Source organism: Lissotriton vulgaris, chromosome 8 (genome assembly GCF_964263255.1).
Source record: "Lissotriton vulgaris chromosome 8, aLisVul1.2, whole genome shotgun sequence".
NCBI classification, from domain to species: Eukaryota; Metazoa; Chordata; class Amphibia; order Caudata; family Salamandridae; genus Lissotriton; species Lissotriton vulgaris.
The window spans coordinates 1,476,982,638-1,477,003,033 of NC_141696.1; positions in this window are offsets into that span (position 1 = coordinate 1,476,982,638).

Below are 20,396 nucleotides of genomic sequence, written 5' to 3' on the forward strand. Positions count from 1 at the left end.
GCCTTCTGACCGCACACTAACCCTTTTACATTGCTATTACGCACAGTATTATATCATAACAGATATTACCAGTCCACAGGAACCATTGTTTCTGAAAGTGAGTTTCTTCAAGAGGCATATGTATTAGAAACTGGCAGAGCGCTGTGTTAATCCAAATTTGGTAACACCGCTCTTCTACAGTCTCAAAATACAGGGGTTTGCCATGGTTACAAGAATGCAGTGCACTCTTGCATTACCCCTAGCGCTGGTGCTAAAAATGCTGCATGGTGCAAGCAAAGGCACTCTAGCACCCTTTTGCTAGAGTGCCTGTGCTTTTTGGGTTAATTCTTTATATGCAGGAAGGAACACCTTCCTACACATAAAAAATCCCAACAGGCAATTTGCTCTATCTATGTGTGCTGCAGAATGCAATATACGAGGATAAATAAAACATTTCTCCTCTTATCACCTGTTTAAGAGCAGGTATTCCCTGGCGGTATCTTTGGCTCTGCCCCATACCGTTTAAATATGGGACAGTGCCAAAAGTAATGGGTGTTGCGGCGGAACGCCCACTGCAACACTCATTGCACTCACCCTTCACGCTAAGTGCTGCATGGATCCGGGTATTATTTACAAGGCAGCATTAAGCCACAAAATGTCCTGTAAATATGGAGAAGGCGTTTACGCCACTGGAGTTTTGGAAAAAGTGACTCTCTGGTGGCGTTAGGGGCTGGTACATAAGCCTTCTGGTGTCTGGGATTACATCCTTCATTCAGACAACACCCTCCTTATTCTCGCAGCTTACCCTTCACTTTCATGTTCACCCCACATTCAAAGTAATCACACTGCACTCACATCACTCACCATGCACTCACCCCATTCACCCTCCTCCTACCCTGCACTTACACTAGCACACTACTCACCCTGCACGCACTTAATACTTCACTCACCTGTCACTCCCACTGTTCACTCTGTAATCTTACTCAAACATGCACATCACTCACAGTGCATTAATTCCTTCAACCCTGCACTCTCACCCGCACCCAAACTCAAATGTCTCATCACTCACCCGGCAGTCACTCCCTCTCACCCTATTCTCACACTGTCACATCGCTAACTCTGCACTCACAGAGGTACTCCTGTGACTCGCACAGCTCACCCTTCATTCACATTTGCACAGCATTCACCCCACGCAAACAAGCACAGCACTCAGCCTGAGTCACACCACTCACTCTGCACTTCCTCCTCTCACCCTGCACTCCCACGGACAAACCTCTCAGCCTGTATTCATACATTTCCAATCCTGTAACTGCTTGAACCACACATGAAACCAAATATAAGACCCGTACAGCTATTTCAAGGAAGTGTACTTTTAATTCAAATCATACTTGTAACAAACATTGACAAGGCAATATATTATTATTTTTGAATAGAGAATATGTTTTTCTTAACCTTCACTAAAAGGTAAGACAGGTATGGCAGAAGCAGGAGGGCAAGCTTTTCCAAAACATTAAAAGCAAATTGACTAATAGAAGTGTGAATGGCAGTGTGTCTTTGTGTGAATGTGACAGAGTACAAATGTACAAAAGAGTGCAAGAGATATAGTGAAAACGTGTGCAAGTGAGAATGTGTGTGTCAGTGTATTTGTGTTATGCATTCAATCGTACTGCTGGTCTGACCTGCTGGAGGTGATTCTTGCCTTACAGACAAGGCAACTAATAGAATATGGATGGGAGGTGCTATCTGTGGCAAACTGCAGGCCCTGACATGCTTCTATTAAGACACCATCATTGGCTGTGGGGACTCGAACCGTCTTACTGAGAAAGCTGCTAGCCCAGTCACACCCAGCGGCAGGGACACAGAAAATGCGCCACCACACCTGGTTGAAGGCCCTGACATAATGCACATCATTCAAAGCATATGGGGTGGATCTATAGCAAGATGTTGGAACAGGTATTTGAGGTAACTCTTCTCATAAGATGTCCTGTACTCATTTTATAGGGAGTTTGAATCCAAAATGTTGACCCTTGTATATTTATAGACAAAAGCAAGTAGGCAGACCACCCCACTGTACCTCACATATAGTTCAAAATAGCATGGCCTGTGCACTACTCTTCCAATAGCAGTCGTTGTATGGTACTACTGCAAAAGGAGACAAAATCTTGACAGAACAAAGAGTGGAATGGTGCACCCATAAATAGACTAAATAATGAGTCTCTTGGTCCATTAAGCAAATCCATGCTTTATTCAGATCCAATATTCAATGTCATAAATTTTAATGAATGAAAACATCCAGCCATCCTGTTTCGTTCAAGGTGTCTTGAACTTTATCAGGGCTAATAATCATGTATCATTAGATGTCAATTATGTTTTTACCTTTTGGTCCATCAGTTGTTATCTCAATTTATTCAATGTGCATCACAAAATTCTGTAATTTACTGTGGGGATAAATGTTCCCCTAGTCCCAATACATGCATCAGTATTGCAATACAAAAATGCCACGTTCAGTCCTTTGGTTTGATGGACCAAAAGGAAAACATAATTGAAATCTACTGATAAATGAATATTAGCCCTGGCAGGATGCTTTTATTATTTGGATTTTAAGAATATTGTATCTGAATAAAAATTATTGATCCTTCGGACATTCCATGTTATGAACTCGTAATTTTGTCATTCACCCATCATGTCGCTAAATCGTCGAGGGGTATCTCATTAATTTGTAACGGGGCTCTATTTTAGTATAGTGCAGGTCAGTGACCTCCCTTAATCTTCTAGTTTGTTTGGCATAACATATTTTTGGACCGCCCGTTTTCAACATAGCAACATAACTGTAACTTCCCCAAATCCCACCTCCCCCCACCCACAGGCAGTAGTATCTCATTCCCGTGGCCCAACAGGTGTCTAAGGATCAGGGACTCCACCCCAAATCGCTCTCCTCCACCACCCTAGTTTCCTCCCTGTAACTTTAGAATAGAAAGATTTATTAGTCTGTTCCACAGTCTCTAGTATATGGCCAGTCTGCCAAGCACTGCACCACCTCGCTGGACCTCTACTGGCTTAGCAATGCCGTGCCTGTGTGCAGCAGCTGGGGTTCCCTCCAAGTTTAAATACGGGAACCACGTAGTATCAGAATTGTCTTAATCCCTTCTCCCCAGTCCGCATATTCTTCCCTTCCAGCCCCACCACTCTCCCCCACAGAGAAGTCTGCCCCTCAACCAATTTCGGTCTTACCTTCTGCCCCCTTTTCAGCTTATCTACTTACAAGTTCAGTGTGTCCACTCCCATCTTAGAATTGGCCCCGTCAGCCACTAAAATTCACCCTGTATGCCCTCCCCACCCTAACCCGGGGTGCTTTCAGGCTGTAATCGGGTTTCTTGCACCAGACAGAGTGGGGAATACTGGTTCTGAAGTGGTATGCTCATTCATTCCTTAACGTTCCATCTGCTCCAACCAGGATGCAACCCAGATCCGATGTTTCTTGCAGCATGGGACTTTGCTCTTCAGGATCTCAACGCTGGCCTCACTGCCGTCTGTTCCTTCTCTGTTGTTCACGCCATCCCTGATTCTGTTCTTGTCCGGCCAGCCCTACCGAGTCCATCCAGACTGTCGCATCTTGAGGTAAATCCTAGAATTGTGACCTGACCCCATATTGCACTCGGAGTCGCACTGGAAATATCACGCTATATTTAATATTAAGGTCTCTTAGTCGTCGCTTGACTCCCAAAAATCAGTTTCTAGGATAATGTACTTTTCTTGTGTAGTAAGGGTAGATGTGGATGTTGTGATCTTAATTTTTAGGCAGGCCATTTTCATAGATATGCTGCTGTATTATATCTCTGCCTCTATTGTTAAACAGACGTGTAATCAGGGCTCAAAGCGGTGATCCCGGGCTCGGCGGGGGACAAGGGGCACGTGGCCTCGTTCAATAGCAAAAAAATTAGAGAGTCTCATGTTGTTAAAGGCCGATCCAATCCACTTTTCCAAAAATATACCTGCTGTCGGCCCTTCTGCTTGCTCTGAAAATCCTACATATCTAAGGCTGTTTCTTCTTGATCACCCTTCGTCATCCTCTACTCAATTTGACTGCTCTTGTAACAAGGTTACTGTCGTACGGAAACTCTCAACTTCTTCCTGAAGTGTCACCACTTCTTCCTCAGTGTTTGTGACTCTTTCCGACACCTTTCACAGATCTAGTCGTAGGGGGTTTATGTCCATCACCATTGTGTTCCTCTTTGTTTCTAGCGCCACCTGGGAGTCTCTAATGGACCCCCATATATCCGCCTTGTCTTTTGCCATAGCTCCTTGGCTGGTCGCACTTTCAGGGTCTCTTCTGGGCTGGTCTGTTGCTGCTGGACCCAGCACTGTGTATTTCCCTATTTTGTTGGTCTGTTCTCCTCTCGACGGCTTATCTTTTACTATAGTCCGGCCGTGTGCTAATCAATCAATCAATCAATCAGTGACACTTGTAAAGCGCGCTACATACCCGTAGGGTCTCAAGGCGCTGGGGGAGGGGGGTGCCGCTACTGCTCGAACAGCCAGGTCTTCAGCTTCTTCCTGAAGGAGAGGTGGTCTTGGGTCAGGCGCAGGTCGGTCGGGAGGGAGTTCCAGGTCTTGGCGGCCAGGTAGGAGAAGGACCTTCCTCCTGTAGTCGCTCTTCGGATGCGGGGGACGGCGGCGAGGGCGTGGTTGGCTGATCGGAGGTGGCGTTTGGGAGCGTAGAAGTTGACTCGGCTGTTGAGGTAGCTCGGGCCTTGGTCGTGTAGGGCTTTGTGTGCGTGGGTGAGGAGGCGGAAGGTGATTCTTTTGTTGACGGGGAGCCAGTGAAGGTCTCTCAGATGTCCGGAGATGTGGCTGGTTCGTGGGATGTCGAGGATGAGTCTGGCTGAGGCGTTCTGGATCCGCTGGAGTCTCTTCTGGAGCTTGGCGGTGGTACCGGCGTAGAGGGCGTTGCCGTAGTCCAGTCGGCTGGTGACGAGGGCCTGGATGACGGTCTTCCTGGTCTCGGTGGGGATCCACCAGAAGATCTTCCGTAGCATGCGTAGGATGTTGAAGCACGCCGAGGAGACGTTGTTGACTTGCCTGGTCATGGAGAGGGAGGAGTCCAGGATGAAGCCCAGGTTGCGTGCATGGTCTGTCGGTTTGGGTGCGGTGCCCAGGGCGGGAGGCCACCAGGAGTCGTCCCAGGCGGAGGGTGAGGAGCCCAGGATGAGGACCTCCGTCTTGTCCGAGTTCAGTTTCAGGCGGCTGGTCGTCATCCACTCGGCTACCTCTTTCATCCCTTTAATCGCTTAGTTTATTTCTTGTTAGGCATTTATTCTCAATTGGCTTGGGTCCTACGGGGAAAGCCACTCCAGTTCTATCCTTTAGTGTATATATCTCTTGGTCCCGGTCTTCCAGGTTGATCTCTGACCACCGCTGCTCCAGTCGTTTTGTGTCTATCAGACCTCCTACAATAGAGGGGGGCTCCCGAACCTGACTGGATGGCGGCCCCTATATCTAGTGTCTCTTTGCCTCCTTTGTGTTGTTGCCCTTTAGTTTATAGGGCCTTATTCTGTCGCCTTCAGGTGGGCCAAGGTAGGAATACTTTCTTTCCTAAAGTATTACTGGGTCTCAATCCTCTTCAGCACCCCAGTCGTCCTGTACTCCATGATTATTCCTTGGCTCAGCTATCAGTTTTGCCTACACTTATTTGCACCAACTGTTTTTAAGGCCCCTAGGTCATAATATTATCAGCGTTCTTGGAGTGCTTTGTTATTTTATGCCACGTCGCCTTTGAGGTTGTGCCTTTTTTACATCCTATCTTTGGCTTTTTTTCCCTGTTTTTCTATTTTGAGGGTCTTCACTCCTTAGCCATTGTTGATCAGCCTTGTTGGCCCCCCAGTGTTTCGGCCGTCTCACTCCTCACCTTTGGGGCCCCAATAGTGCCCCGGAGGAGTCCGTTTGCGTCGCTGTCCTGGTTCCAGAATTGTGATCGGGACTTAGGCCCATCCTCAGCCGGGCTGCTCACTCATGTCCTAGTTCTTCGTCACGTCTACATCCATCTGTCTTGCTATATCTCAGCTTACCTCCCCCCTACGTGGCTGGCTCTGCGGCACCAGAAGACACGGTGCCTGCTGGGGACACCGATCTTCGGCTCCATGATTCTCCTGTAGTCTTCTAGAGCGACGTTGGTCATTCTAGGTAATGCGCAAGGCCTAGGAGGGCTGCACGCACATCCGACTCCAGTCAGCGCAGGAGCGGCGCAGCCCGCCCCATCAGGCCTACTCTTCCTCTGGCCTCCCCCGGCTCCGCAGACCAATACCAGCCACACTACGGTCCCACAGGGGGGTCAGGCTTTGTCAGGGCGCAGGATTTGTGGCTGGGGCTCAGTTTCTGACACCAGACGTGGCACCATTGACCTTAATTGCCAGGGCCGCTTTTCATACTCTGGTCAGGCACAGCCATCCTTAGGTCAGGAACTCCGCTTGGCTCACTGTTAGCGGTGATCGTTTTCTACAGTTTTTCGCCATGGAAGACTGCTGTTCTTGAACTCGCCAAGGTCTAGGGATGCTGCTACACAATTTTGATCGACATTTTCACCGGTTCCGCCAGGATTTATGCAGGATTCCCTTAATAGGAGCTGGAGCTCAGCACAGGCACAACTAGCCGCCCATCTGTCAGGCCACACCCCCCTAACGATCGGTGTTAAAGGACCAACTGCATCTATTTAGGAATTATAAGGGGGGCATCCCTACACAAAGGAGGGGGAGTTGCAGAAGGTCACAGGGTGCGAATGAATGACATAAGTGGAGGTGGTAAATAAGGTCACAGGCTGCAGACTGCAGTGGGTCACGAGATGCAAATGCATGCTGTGAGGAGCAGCCAGGCATGGGTTATAGGTTCAAGTGGCAGAGGGTCACAGGCTATATACAGCACAGTGAACTATTTGAGACAAGGGCTAATGAATAATTTTGCCGCTTGTCCGGTGAAGAAGCAGAGGGTCACAGGCTCTGTATAGCAAAGTATTCTATTTGAGAGACGGGCTAATGTATAATGTTGTTGCTTGTCCAGTGAAGGAAAGACGTGTGTTTATGTCTTCAAGTACTTGAACCAGGGGCGTAGGAGACACTAAAATTCTGGGGGGGACAGGGACACCTTGTGGACTTTCCAGTGACCCTATACAAATCACCGCCCATTAAACAAATACAATTGCATACTTTCGAAGTGAAATATTAAGAAAAGCAGGCATGTTGTCACAGTTGCATGTATGCTTTATTGTTATTTATATTCATACTAGCAGCCCGCCCCAGTGTTGCCTGGGGCAGAAAGGGGCTGGGGGCAGTACACCCGCTCCTGCCTCGACCCCCTCCCGCACCGACTCCCTCCCGCCCCGACTCACTCGCGCCCCCCTCCTGCCCCTACTCACTCCCGCCCCCCTCCCGCCCTGACTCCCTCACGCCCCCCTCCTGCCCCGACTCACTCGCGCTCCCCTCCCGCCCGACTCACTCGCGCTCAGACATTTTCATTTACTGCTGCCTCCTTCTTGCCTCCCCCTGCATCACACAGTCTCACTTTCCCTTTCCTTACCTGTGCTGCCGCTCCTCACTGCACAGCCGCTCGTCACTGCACCGCCCTCCTCCTTCGTCATCACGCACGTCGCGTAGCGGCCAGCGCTAGGTCCCGGCCGGCGCTACTTTCAGGGGACTACTTTGTTTACAAACTTAATTTTTTTAATTTACTTATTTTTTTTTATTTATATAGCCTATGTCCATCTACACACCCTTAGGAATTTAACAGGGGAACCCTACTCACTGGGAGCCTGGGTAAAGTATTTTTACAAAAACAATGGCTCCTGTGGAAAATTACTCAAATAATATGGTAATGTTACTGCACAATGGCAATGTAGGTGATTTGAAAACAGACGAAAGTAGGTGGTATATACACTGGAAGAATATATTTGAATACCAGCCAAATTAATTACTGATTTTACACATATAGACAATATACACATATTATATACACTTATACAAATAGAAAACAGTGAATTTGTGTCCCAAGTGAATGATTTTAAACAAAAAACACAACTTATTTACAAAGATTCATACAAGAAAGGAAAATAACATAGGGAATCTATTGTGAATTCGTTTTTTGAAAAGGAAGATAGCGACCTATTGGTTCATTTACAAAATTAATATTCAAGTTGACCAATAATGACAACTTAAAAAACGGTCTGCTTCTTTACAAGTTGTCGACGACGTTTCGACCTTATATGGATAAAAGGTCTCTTCAGGACTGACTGTATATGGGGCACCTGTGATTTGCTGGTAATTGTGTATACACAAGGACAGTGACACCGTGATAAAGTGAATGAAAGCAACTTACAGATATCCCAGCCGGGACCCCTGTCGTGACTCAATTTGGTGTACACGTAATGTTTTGTTCGATTTATGAAACATGTCCACGGTTCAAAAACCTCTGAGCACTTAATAGTGCTAAGGATGAATCAAGTTTCAAGCCAACAAGGTGGCCGAAGTATAAGGGGCTCAGACGATGCTGGCTCTTTAGTATGAATGGTAAACTCCGGACAATCCCGTGAGTAATGGCGGCTGCACAATGGCTAGGCTTACCAATCGGCAGTGCGGTGACTGCCGATCGGTAAGCCCTGCCATTGTGCAGCCACCAGCATCGTCTGAGCCCCTTATACTTCGGCCACCTTGTTGGCTTGAAACTTGAATGTGTAAAATCAGTAATTAATTTGGCTGGTATTCAAATATATTCTTCCAGTGTATATACCACCTACTTGCCTTTCGTCTGTTTTCAAATCACCTACATTGCCATTGTGCATATTATTTGAGTAATTTTCCACAGGAGCCATTGTTTTTGTAAAAAAACATCTACACACCCTGACATTTTCATAGATGTATCGGGTGGTTCCCGAGTTTACCTGGCCAAAAGGTGCAAGTTCTCTCTTTATAATAGTAATATAGGTGGGGAGGACTTCCTGCACCGATCGTGCCGGAGAAAGAACTTTGTTCGGAGATGTCTCATTTCAGCATCATGCCGGTAAATATTATCTCCATGACTGGGTTCCATTTGGATATTACCAATATTGTGGTGCAACAGAAAACGTGCAATGAGCAAACCAAAAACATTGCCATTGAAAAGAGAACGTTTTTGTAAAAGTCAGCATTTACATGAGCCATCTGATGCACCTTGCGAGATGGATGCCATACCTGTCATGTGACCCAGGACGTTTTAAAAAGAACACACGCACGTAGGCACTTGGCTACTGCTTCCTCCCGTGATCAAGGCAAGAGCGCCGAAACATGTAGGGTTCTGGAAGCGCTTGGTGCAGTGTTATCTCTGAAATAAAGAAACTGACTCCGGTAACGGGCCTCTGTTCTTTGTTCTGTGGATTGACAGGCTTCTCCGTGCCTGTTGCTGAGAGGCCGCCCTGAAGAGTCGGGGGCTCCCTGCTCGGAGGACTTTTTTTGGACTGAATTTGGGAGCATGACTCACACACTGCTGTTTTCCTAATGAGGTGATGCTAGTATAGCAAAAACAAGCAGCAGCGCTGGAAGGGATTCGGTGGGGAGGACTTCCTGCACCGATCGTGCCGGAGAAAGAACTTTGTTCGGAGATGTCTCATTTCAGCATCATGCCGGTAAATATTATCTCCATGACTGGGTTCCATTTGGATATTACCAATATTGTGGTGCAACAGAAAACGTGCAATGAGCAAACCAAAAACATTGCCATTGAAAAGAGAACGTTTTTGTAAAAGTCAGCAATTACATGAGCCATCTGATGCACCTTGGGAGATGGATGCCATACCTGTCATGTGACCCAGGACGTTTTAAAAAGAACACACGCACGTAGGCACTTGGCTACTGCTTCCTCCCGTGATCAAGGCAAGAGCGCCGAAACATGTAGGGTTCTGGAAGCGCTTGGTGCAGTGTTATCTCTGAAATAAAGAAACTGACTCCGGTAACGGGCCTCTGTTCTTTGTTCTGTGGATTGACAGGCTTCTCCGTGCCTGTTGCTGAGAGGCCGCCCTGAAGAGTCGGGGCCTCCCTGCTCGGAGGACTTTTTTTGGACTGAATTTGGGAGCATGACTCACACACTGCTGTTTTCCTAATGAGGTGATGCTAGTATAGCAAAAACAAGCAGCAGCGCTGGAAGGGATTTGGTGGGGAGGACTTCCTGCACCGATCGTGCCGGAGAAAGAACTTTGTTCGGAGAAGTCTCATTTCAGCATCATGCCGGTAAATATTATCTCCATGACTGGGTTCCATTTGGATATTACCAATATTGTGGTGCAACAGAAAACGTGCAATGAGCAAACCAAAAACATTGCCATTGAAAAGAGAACGTTTTTGTAAAAGTCAGCAATTACATGAGCCATCTGATGCACCTTGGGAGATGGATGCCATACCTGTCATGTGACCCAGGACGTTTTGGCTACTGCTTCCTCCCGTGATCAAGGCAAGAGCGCCGAAACATGTAGGGTTCTGGAAGTGCTTGGTGCAGTGTTATCTCTGAAATAAAGAAACTGACTCCGGTAACGGGCCTCTGTTCTTTGTTTTGTTATATATATATATATATATATATATATATATATATATGAATGAATGAAAAAACAAAGCTCCTCCTCAGCACGCTCTGCGCTCGCAGACACGCTTCCACGCTAGCAAGAATGAGGAACGGACCAACAAAGTCAGCAAGATGTTTGTTTATTTACTCCAACAGAACCAGTGACGCGTTTCCAGCAAAAGAGCCCTTGTTCATATATATACACACAAATTGCTCCATTTTACCGGGGGCCTCCAACCCTGAAGGGCGGGCTCACAAGCAGGAATGGAGAATCTTGTTAGAAGCACAGTTGAAAACAAACAGAGCCCACAGCTTCGGCATCCTTGCTCACTGACGCTTTTATTGGTCTGGATGTAGTGGTAGCTTTACACAACGCTTATATCCTAACGCGTTTCTGCGCCAAGCGCCTTGTTCACACGTGAGTTGATTTGAGTTTCTAGAGTCCAAGTGGTCACATGGTCCTTAACTGAGACCACGGCACCCAGAATGCATCACTATTCAAATTAACAGCTTGGCTCACGTCACTTTGTGTTTTGCTGAATAGCATTAATGTTCGCCAAAGTCTATGTTGTCTTTACGATGCAAACATGGGAAAATTAATAAGCACAGTGCACTTTGCTGCCACTTCAAAGAAATACTTGCAAGAAGAGCACGAAGTCCGGGGGCCTCCAACCCTGAAGGGCGGGCTCACAAGCAGGATTGGAGAACCCTATTAGCAACACAGACGAAAACAAAACAGAGCCCACAGCTTCGGCATCCTTGCTCACTGACGCTTTTATTGGTCTGAATGTAGTGGCAGCTTTACACAACTCTTATATCCTTACGCGTTTCGGCGCCAAGCGCCTTGTACACAGGTAGGTTGATTTGAGTTTCTAGAGTCCAAGTGGTCACATGGTCCTTAACTGAGACCACAGCACCCAGAATGCATCACTATTCAAATTAACAGCTTGGCTCACGTCACTTTGGGGCAGATTTATGATGCCCTTGCGCCGCAATTGCGTCACTTTATTTGACGCAACTGTGGCGCAAACAATGCGCCCTATTTACAACGTGACGCATCTAGGAGATGCGTCACGTTGTAAAGCCCTGCGCCATAAGGAGGCGTTCCTGAGCGGGGGGGCGTTCCTGCGCAGGAACGCCTCCTGAAAGTGGCTGAGTGAAATCTATGAGATGTCACTTTCAGGCCAATGCTGCGTCAAAACCCTGCGCCTGCTTGAAGCAGGCGTAGGTCTTGATGCAGAATTGTGTAGATGGGGCACCCCCGAGCCTTGCTGGAGCTGCGTCGCGCTTGCGACGCAACTCCAGCAATGCACCATATTTCCGGCACAGATGCGTCACGCATCTGTGCCATTCTTGCACCATGGTGCGCCGCATTATAAATGCAGCGCACCATGGGTGACGGAGCTGTGGCGTACTGTGGCGCACGTTAACTGGCGCATCCCTGGGGATGCGCCAGTTAACATAACTCTGCCCCTTTGTGTTTTGCTGAATAGCATTAATGTTCTCCAAAGTCTATGTTTTCTTTACGATGCAAACATGGGAAAATTAAAAATCACAGTGCACTTTGCTGCAACTTCAAAGAAATACTTGCTTGCAAGAAGAGCATGAAGTCCGCCAGAAAGAGGGCAGCCCCTCCTTCGTCTCCCTTTCTCATGACACACACCAAAATATTCGCAGAAGTCCAGTGAATGGTGTGATAAAGAGCGAGTCATGCCCCCTCCATTAGTGTACACAAATTGCTCCATTTTACCGGTGCCTCCAACCCTGAAGGGCGGGCTCACAAGCAGGAATGGAGAATCCTGTTAGCAGCACAGACAAAAAAAAAACAGAGCCAGGTCCCGGCCGGCGCTACTTTCAGGGGACTACTTTGTTTACAAACGTAATTTTTATTATTTACTTATTTTTTTTAGTTTATATAGCCTATGTCCATCTACACACCCTGACATTTTCATAGATGTATCGGGTGTGTAGATTGGCGCTGTGGTTCCCGAGTTTACCTGGCCAAAAGGTGCAAGTTCTCTCTTTATAATAGTAGTATAGATAGTAATCAGACCAAATGTTTAAAAAATGTATATGAATTTTGCATCTTCATTCACCAAGCAAACAAAGGTTGCTGACTTAGGTTGGGGGCGTCATGTTTGCAAGTGCATTATGGTTTGAAAAGTACCTGCATTCCTGGCCTCCAGCAATTTTCAGGCAACAATACAAAAGTGAAGATAACTTTGGTGATTAATGGTCTTTATTGAGAGAGATCGGAGGTTTTGAACAGTGAGCTATTAAACGTCATCAAAGAGCTGCATGAAAACTTCAAGGTAAAGATTAGAACGTTATGATTTTTCCCGAGTCTTTCCTTATCCTAATGTTGGGAAATGGGTTAATTAGGATGTACATCAATTCTGATTATTAAAGAGAACCCCCCAACCATGGTGTTATGTTTTAAATTTTGAGTTTGTGCTTCTTTAGTGTTGCCCTGGGCACTCCCCAATGTTTTGCTGACTGGTACTGGTGGTACCTGACTGACTGACCCTGGCCTCTGCCTGAACAGGCAGAGGGCCAGTGCTATTCTGAAAGAGACACTTAAAGATACTGTGAAAACACCTACATACACTAGGGTGCACTATGGGTTAGGCTACCCCTCTGATTGGCATGATCTCGCCTATAAGGCCCTAGTACATAATAGGGCAGGGGGGTTAGAACTACCTATAAGTCCCTAGAATATAATAGGGCATGGCAGTTTAGAGGCCAGCAGCCCTTTCTGCGTTTGCATGTGTGCACAGCTGAAGCCTGAGGTTAGTTTAAAAGTAGCCCTGTGTTGTAGGACTGCTTTTAAAATGCAAATTGCGCCCAAACTCGACTTTTGGGTTTGGGAAACTTATAAATTGATCAACTACAATGCTGGGGCAACTTTAAGTTAAGTGGAAAAATGTTTTCCACTTAACTATGGCTGTATCACATTTGCCACACAATATATCATCTGCTGCATAATCTAACGATTTGACGCAAAACAATTTTGTAGGTCAAACGGATCAAAAATTACTAAAAGAAATGTGATTTATGTTGCTGTGAAGTGTAGGCCCTTTGCAAAGGTTGACTGGTCACCTTTCCCACTGCTGCATTTGTATGTTATTAACAACAAAAGTGGTTCTGTCGGATAACCGGATAAATTGCTTTTAAGAAGAGGCTGGGTTAGCTCAAAAACACAATGTAATAATTCAAATGCAATTAAATTGAATGAAACCTCTCTGAAAACAAATATAGTTCAAGGTATTCATATAGGAAACAAAGTCACATTTGTAAAACACACTAATTACTTAATTCCATTTCAGTTTATACAAATTCTAAGAACATGTGAAAAAGTGACTGTAAGTGAACAAAGTGAATAGTGCAATATATTGAGTGACACTTATTTACAACTATATACAGTACTATACACGGGGAAAGGGGAGGAAAAACGATTTTGAATTGGCGGTCAGTGTTCTTAATTAAAACTCCAAGGTGACAGATGGTTATTATGATCGTTCCTGGAGGTATCTTGACCAGTGTTATGCGTGTTAAAATTAATTAAATAATTTACTTAATAAACCACTTTGAAGTACTTGGGGTGGAGGGTAGTGACCCTTTCCCACTGCTGATGGAATTACAGATAAACAGGGACCCGCCGAGACAGAGGGTGCTACAAATTGACGTGGATTACCCAAAGCGGCTTACAACCCGGATTAGTGAGGAATTTCTAAAGAAACTGAGAGCTCTCCAATTATTAGTTGGGTTAGAAAACCTCCTACTAGGGGAGGCTTTATCCTGATATGAGGATACAATAAGTCAAATGGTGGAATGCCTTAGGATAAAAATCAAACAGGGAAAGTATGAGAAAAAAAGCAGAGTTAGGGCTCCCCCAACTAATAATCCTTGGTTTGATGATGAATGTCGGTATTTAAAGGCTGTTATCAGGAAACACGAAAGAGGCCTTAGGGGTAATTATAATGATATTTCATCATCAGAACTAAAAAACCTAAGGTTAAAATATAAGACGACCATTAGAGATAAAAAAAGGTTATTTAAGGAAAGATGTTGGATGAGGTTCCTCGAGACTATTGAAGAAAAAAATGTTAAAGGATTCTGGAAACTGATTAAGGAATGCACGGGTGAGGTGGCGGGATCCATGCTGTGCTCCGTCCCAGAGGCCAAGTGGGTAGCCTATCTAGGGGAAATATATGGTAAATGGCCGAGCAAAGGGGAAATAATTTCATCAAGCTGGCCAGAAGTGAGGGATGACATACTAGTGCATTTCACCCCAGGAAATATTAGGAATGTAATAGCTGGCTTAAACTTAACCCGAGCGGCCGGACCAGACAATTTACCAGCAATTATCATAAAAACTAACTCAGAATGGTGGGCTGAGTTTTTTTCAAATATGTTTCAGGGGATATTAAAGACTGGTATCATGCCAGAAAGTTGGAAAGGGGCAATCATTAGACCTGTTCATAAAAAAGGCGATGTAAATTCCCCAAAAAATTACCGCCTAATAAATCTCCTTGATATTGGGGAAAAGGTATTCTCCAAGGTAATCCTAGGCCTGCTAAAGGATTGGGCAGAGGATAACCAGTTAGTACCCCCAGAACAGGGTGGGTTCAAAGAAGGGCATTCGACGGTGGACCACTGCTTTGCTCTCTGGGCCATCGCGCGGAAGTCGATAGAACAGAGGGGTAATTTATTCTGCTGTTTTGTGGACTTCCGCGCGGCTTTCGATCTTGTGGGTAGGGAGCAGTTATGGGCAACCTTGGAAGGATATAATCTACACGGAGACCTTTTGGCCATTATAAAAGCCTTACACACAGAAAACTGGGCCCAGATAATCTTGGACGAGGAGGGTGGATTGTCTGGGAAGATCCAGATTGGAAATGGCTTGAGGCAGGGTTGCGTACTCGCCCCACTGCTTTTTTCTCTGTTTTTGGCCGACCTACCAGCAAAACTAACAGCCTTATTCATCAAGGCCAAATCGGCTCGCAAAGGGCCAGATTCTGAGAATCTGGCCCTTTGCGAGTGCGATTTTTGCATTTGGGATTCATCATCCCAAATGCAAAAATCGCTGATTGCGATATCGTATTTTTGCGAGGATTTACATTTAAGGAATCTCTATTTGAGATTCCTTAAATGTAATTCATCATCCACATTTCTTTTGCGAATTCGCAATTTCTGGCCGCAATTTACCGCGAGGTCAAACCTCGCGGTAAATTGCGAAAACTCAGAAAAATGCATTTAAATGCATTTTTCTGAGTTGCATGTTACACACACACATGTCCTTTGGACATGTGTGTGTGCATCACCTGTGTCAAATGTCATTTGAGGGGTGCTTCAGGGTGTCCTTTGGACACCCCTGGCACCCTTCAAATCGCAATCCTATTTGCGATTAGCAAATTGCTAATCGCAAATAAGGAATACTCCCCATTCATTCCTATGGGCCTTTTGGCCCATAGGAATGAATGGGGAGTTATTCCTTATTTGCGATTAGCAATTTGCTAATCGCAAATAAGGAATCAGTAGGAATCGCAATAAATGTTGCTATTCCTACTTGAATCCCGTTTTGCGAGTCCTTAATAGCGATTCGCTATGAATCGCTATTAGGGCCTCGCAAAACGGGAGATTGATGAATCAGGCTGTAAGTGAGGTTAAAGGGGCGAGTCCAAAATTGGGAGGAAATCATGTTTCGTGCCTACTATACGCGGCTGATCTAGGGATTATGGACCTGACACAGATAGGCCTCCAGAGGAAATTAAACATGTTCAATGAATACTGTCGGAATAAAAAGTTAACAGTGAACATGGATAAAACTAAAATGTTATGCTTCGGTAGGAGTAAAACTAGCTTCCTGTGGTATCTGGATACAAAGCCACTCGAGAGGGTGAACGAATACAGATACCTGGGAATCTGGTTTATGAGTAACCTTAAATGGTATACCCATCTGGAGGCTCTCAAAATGAGGGCATCTGCCTCTGTGAAGGGGCTAAAAAGATTTAATAGTGTGTACGGGGAAAATTCAGATAGGCCGGTCATAAAAGCCTACCTAGCAATGGTCCCCCCCCAATTCCTGTATGGGGCAGAAGTGCTCTATTTAAGTGGGAAAAAAGGGTGGGATAAAGAGGAGGGAAATATTTTTAAAAACCTGTTCTCTTTGCCTAAATCTTCTATGGTACAAGCTGCAAGACTGGAGCTGGGAATTACCTCCTGGGCAGTAACTGCCTGTATGGCACTAATCCGCTTTTGGCAGCACCTAGGGTCTGGAGAGCACTTAAAAATTTCACAGTGGTGTAAAAGTGAAATTGTCGCTAGCGAACTGACCTGGGCGAAAGAAACAAGAGCCGCACTAAATGAAGCCTATGGTGTGTTGGGTTTAAAACTATGCCCGGAACTGAGTCATCCACATATAGCTAGGAAGGAACTGAGGTCACTGGGAGCCGAGACGTCCCGCACATATGATAGAGAGTATCTCTCGCAGAAAGTTTCGGTGTCATATATGACCCTGGCCTGGGAACTTAACCAACAGTACCCCTACTTAGACAGATTGCCCAGCTACCGCCTAAGACGTGAGGTCCTAAAAGTGCGAATGGGGATAAACCCCTGCTATGGGAACAAGGAAGCCAAAAATTTTATGTTGAATAATAATGGAACTTGTACTTGCGGGTTGGGTACCCACTGCGATATTGTACACATTTTACTAGATTGTATGATGTTTTTAGATTTACGAAAATAAATTTTATGCCCGATTTTTAAAAAATACAGGATCAGAAATAGGATGCAAGCTGCTAGCTTTATAGCTGAAATGAGGTATCTAGATATTGCTTGTGCTATGGGGAAATTTTTGTGTAAAGTCAAGTTGTTCCTAAAGTGTTCAGAGTAAATATCTTAGGCGGCGCTCATGGGGGGAGGATGAGCCTGTACATGTAAAGGTTAACGTTATGATTTGGAACCTTTGGAATTGATTTGATGCTGATGGAAATTACCTGATTTAATTACCCCTAGGGGTATTTTTGTATTTAGTACGAAGGAATGTACTATTTTACGGGAAGTACAAATGCCATGTTTTTAATATGATCTTGTTCAAGTTTTAACAGTAATTTTATGTATAGGGTATACTTTTAAGGTTGTAATTAACAAAATAAAGTTTTCTTACTGACTGACTGACTGGTGGGAGGTGTGTCTAAAAGTGTATGTCGGTGCTGGGCATCAATGAGACAGACCTGTACATTTTTCCAAATGGTGGTGAAAAAATTATGAGTATGTTGCTGGAGATGTGGGCCGCCGTGCCACCAATGTACTTACGGGGGAGGGTAAACACCCATTATTCCGCAAATTTCTTTCCGCATACCATCATCCTGCATACTTTCATTACGAAAGTACCATGACTCCGCAATGCCATTATAACGCATGGCATTACATTTTATATGCTTTTACCACGCATACATTTACAACGAAATTCGTTGTAATGCATGAATGGTAAAAACATGTTTTTTAAAAATGTTTGGTTAAGGCAAGTATGGGTATAGGGGTATATATTTGGGGTACTGAGGTATATGTTTTGGGGTGTTTGGGTATTTTAATGGTTCAGATATAGTTTTGGGTTATGAGGTACAGGGGTATTTTTTGGGTTCAGGGCTAGGTTTGGGTTTTGGGTTATAGGGGTATTTTTAGGGTTCAGGGGTAGGTTTGGGTTTTGGGGTACAGGGGTATTTTTAGGGTTCAGGGCTAGGTTTGGGTTTTGGGATACAGGGGTATTTTAGGGTTCTGGGCTAGGTTTGGGTTTTGGGGTACAGGGGTATTTTTAGGGTTCAGGGGTAGGTTTGGGTTTTGGGGTACAGGGGTATTTTAAGGGTTATGGGCTAGTTTGGGGTTTTGGGATACAGGGGTATTTTAGGGTTCAGGGGTAGGTTTGGGTTTTGGGGTACAGGGGTATTTTTAGGGTTCAGGGGTATGTTTGGGTTTTGAGGTGCAGGGGTATTTATAGGGTTCAGGGCTAGGTTTTGGTTTTGGAGTACAGGGGTATTTTTAGGGTTTAGGGATAGGTTTGGGTTTTGGGGTACATGGTATATTTATAGGGTTAAGATGGGTTAGTGTTTAAGGGTGTTGGGGTATTTTATAGAGTACGGGTGGGTTATGATTATGGGGTGCAGGGGTATTTAAAGTAGGGGCGGGCGGAATTGGTGTGAACTTGGTACAATAAATCCGCAATATTTCGTTCCGTCAGATTTCCAATTATTAAAACAGAAGCCTCATATATTCAAGGTAAAATAACAAGTATTTCTACATGCTAAAATGCATATAGTCATTTCAGAAAAGTGAAATTAGCTTCCAGCAAGCAGTGAGAGAGGTGATGATTTTGAGATCAAGCCCCTGCAAACCATTATGGGACGAGATTAGCAGTGGTAAGTGAATATTATCGTATCCAAATAATTCTACAAAAAGCTGCAAGAATTCAACTGGGAGGGTTTGGGGTTTTCCAGAAATAACCAGGCGCACACCTGAGTAACCGCAAAGTGTATACTATTACAGAGTACAGCAGTCCAGGCAAAAAGGGCGGGCGGTAATCCCTCGTAACCGCTCCAGGTTGGACCCAAAAGATCCACACTAATTGCACAGTAACAACAAAGCCCCTGCACTGGAGAAAAACAGTAAAGTCTGGGTGATTTTACAGTTTCAATGAGAAAGGTAAACTGAGCACATCAAGACTTAAGTAAGTCGACCATATGGTGCAATAAGAGAGTTCAAAAGATGTAGAGTTCTTGGTGTATAACACCGGTTTAATGTTCCTCTGTACTGGCCAACACGTGTTTCATCGCAGGGAACAGACTGCGAATCTTCAGGGCTGGGTATAGATACAAAAATTGCATTTGTAAGGGTGTTCTACACGAAATAGATTAAAGTGGTATGTGTGACCAGGGTGAAAAAATGGCATGCCATGGAGTGACACTGTGTCAATTGTGACTTGAAAAAGTATTACACAAGTGACTTTAGTGGGAGTGAAATGTGAAATTGATACTGCCATGTATCAACAGATGGTGAAAATGTGACCATATTCTGAGAGTCTAGAGCATTTGTATTAACACTGACCAGTGTGAGAAAACGTGAAAGTGGCGGAGTGAATCATGAGTGTTTGTGTATCTATATATATCGGATACAATCCCCCATGTGACTTATAGTGACTGTCTGAACGTACATGTAAATTATACTGTTAGACATGTTTTCATTTAATAGAATATACCTAAGCATAGCTTTCTCAATACATAATTCATTTCACTTGTAGATAGCATTATTTGTCAAGAATAAAGCATTGTTTACTTGACTCGTTTGAACTTGTTATATCGTTAAACAAAGCTATTGTGAGTATCTTGGATAAAGAACAAAGCCCAGCGGGTTTTCAGTTCTCATGTCTAGGGGGAGTGTCAACAGTTGTTGGAGCGGCATTGATTATGCACGCTACTGGTCAGTGGGAGTGCTGGAAAATCTGTGGAAAAGGGAGGGGCATAATGGCAAAGGAGGATAACTGGGAAGTAGGTGCGAGGAAGTAAAAATTTAGTTCACCCACAAGAACACCAACTGTAGTCAAACTCGTTACTGTTTAACCACGTGGTATGCGGTGTTGCGGTAAACTGCTAAGTAATTAGAAGATTGGGGCAACAATGATCCTGGCAAGTCGTGCCATGGAAAAAGACAAATTATAGATAGTTTTCAAAAAACCCATAACAGCACTAAAAGGACTCACCCTCATAAACTATGAAACGGAAATGGTGGTGTGGCCACCCGGATGGGTGAGATGTGTAGAGAATAATCGTTGCTCGCGTGGTTGGCAGTCT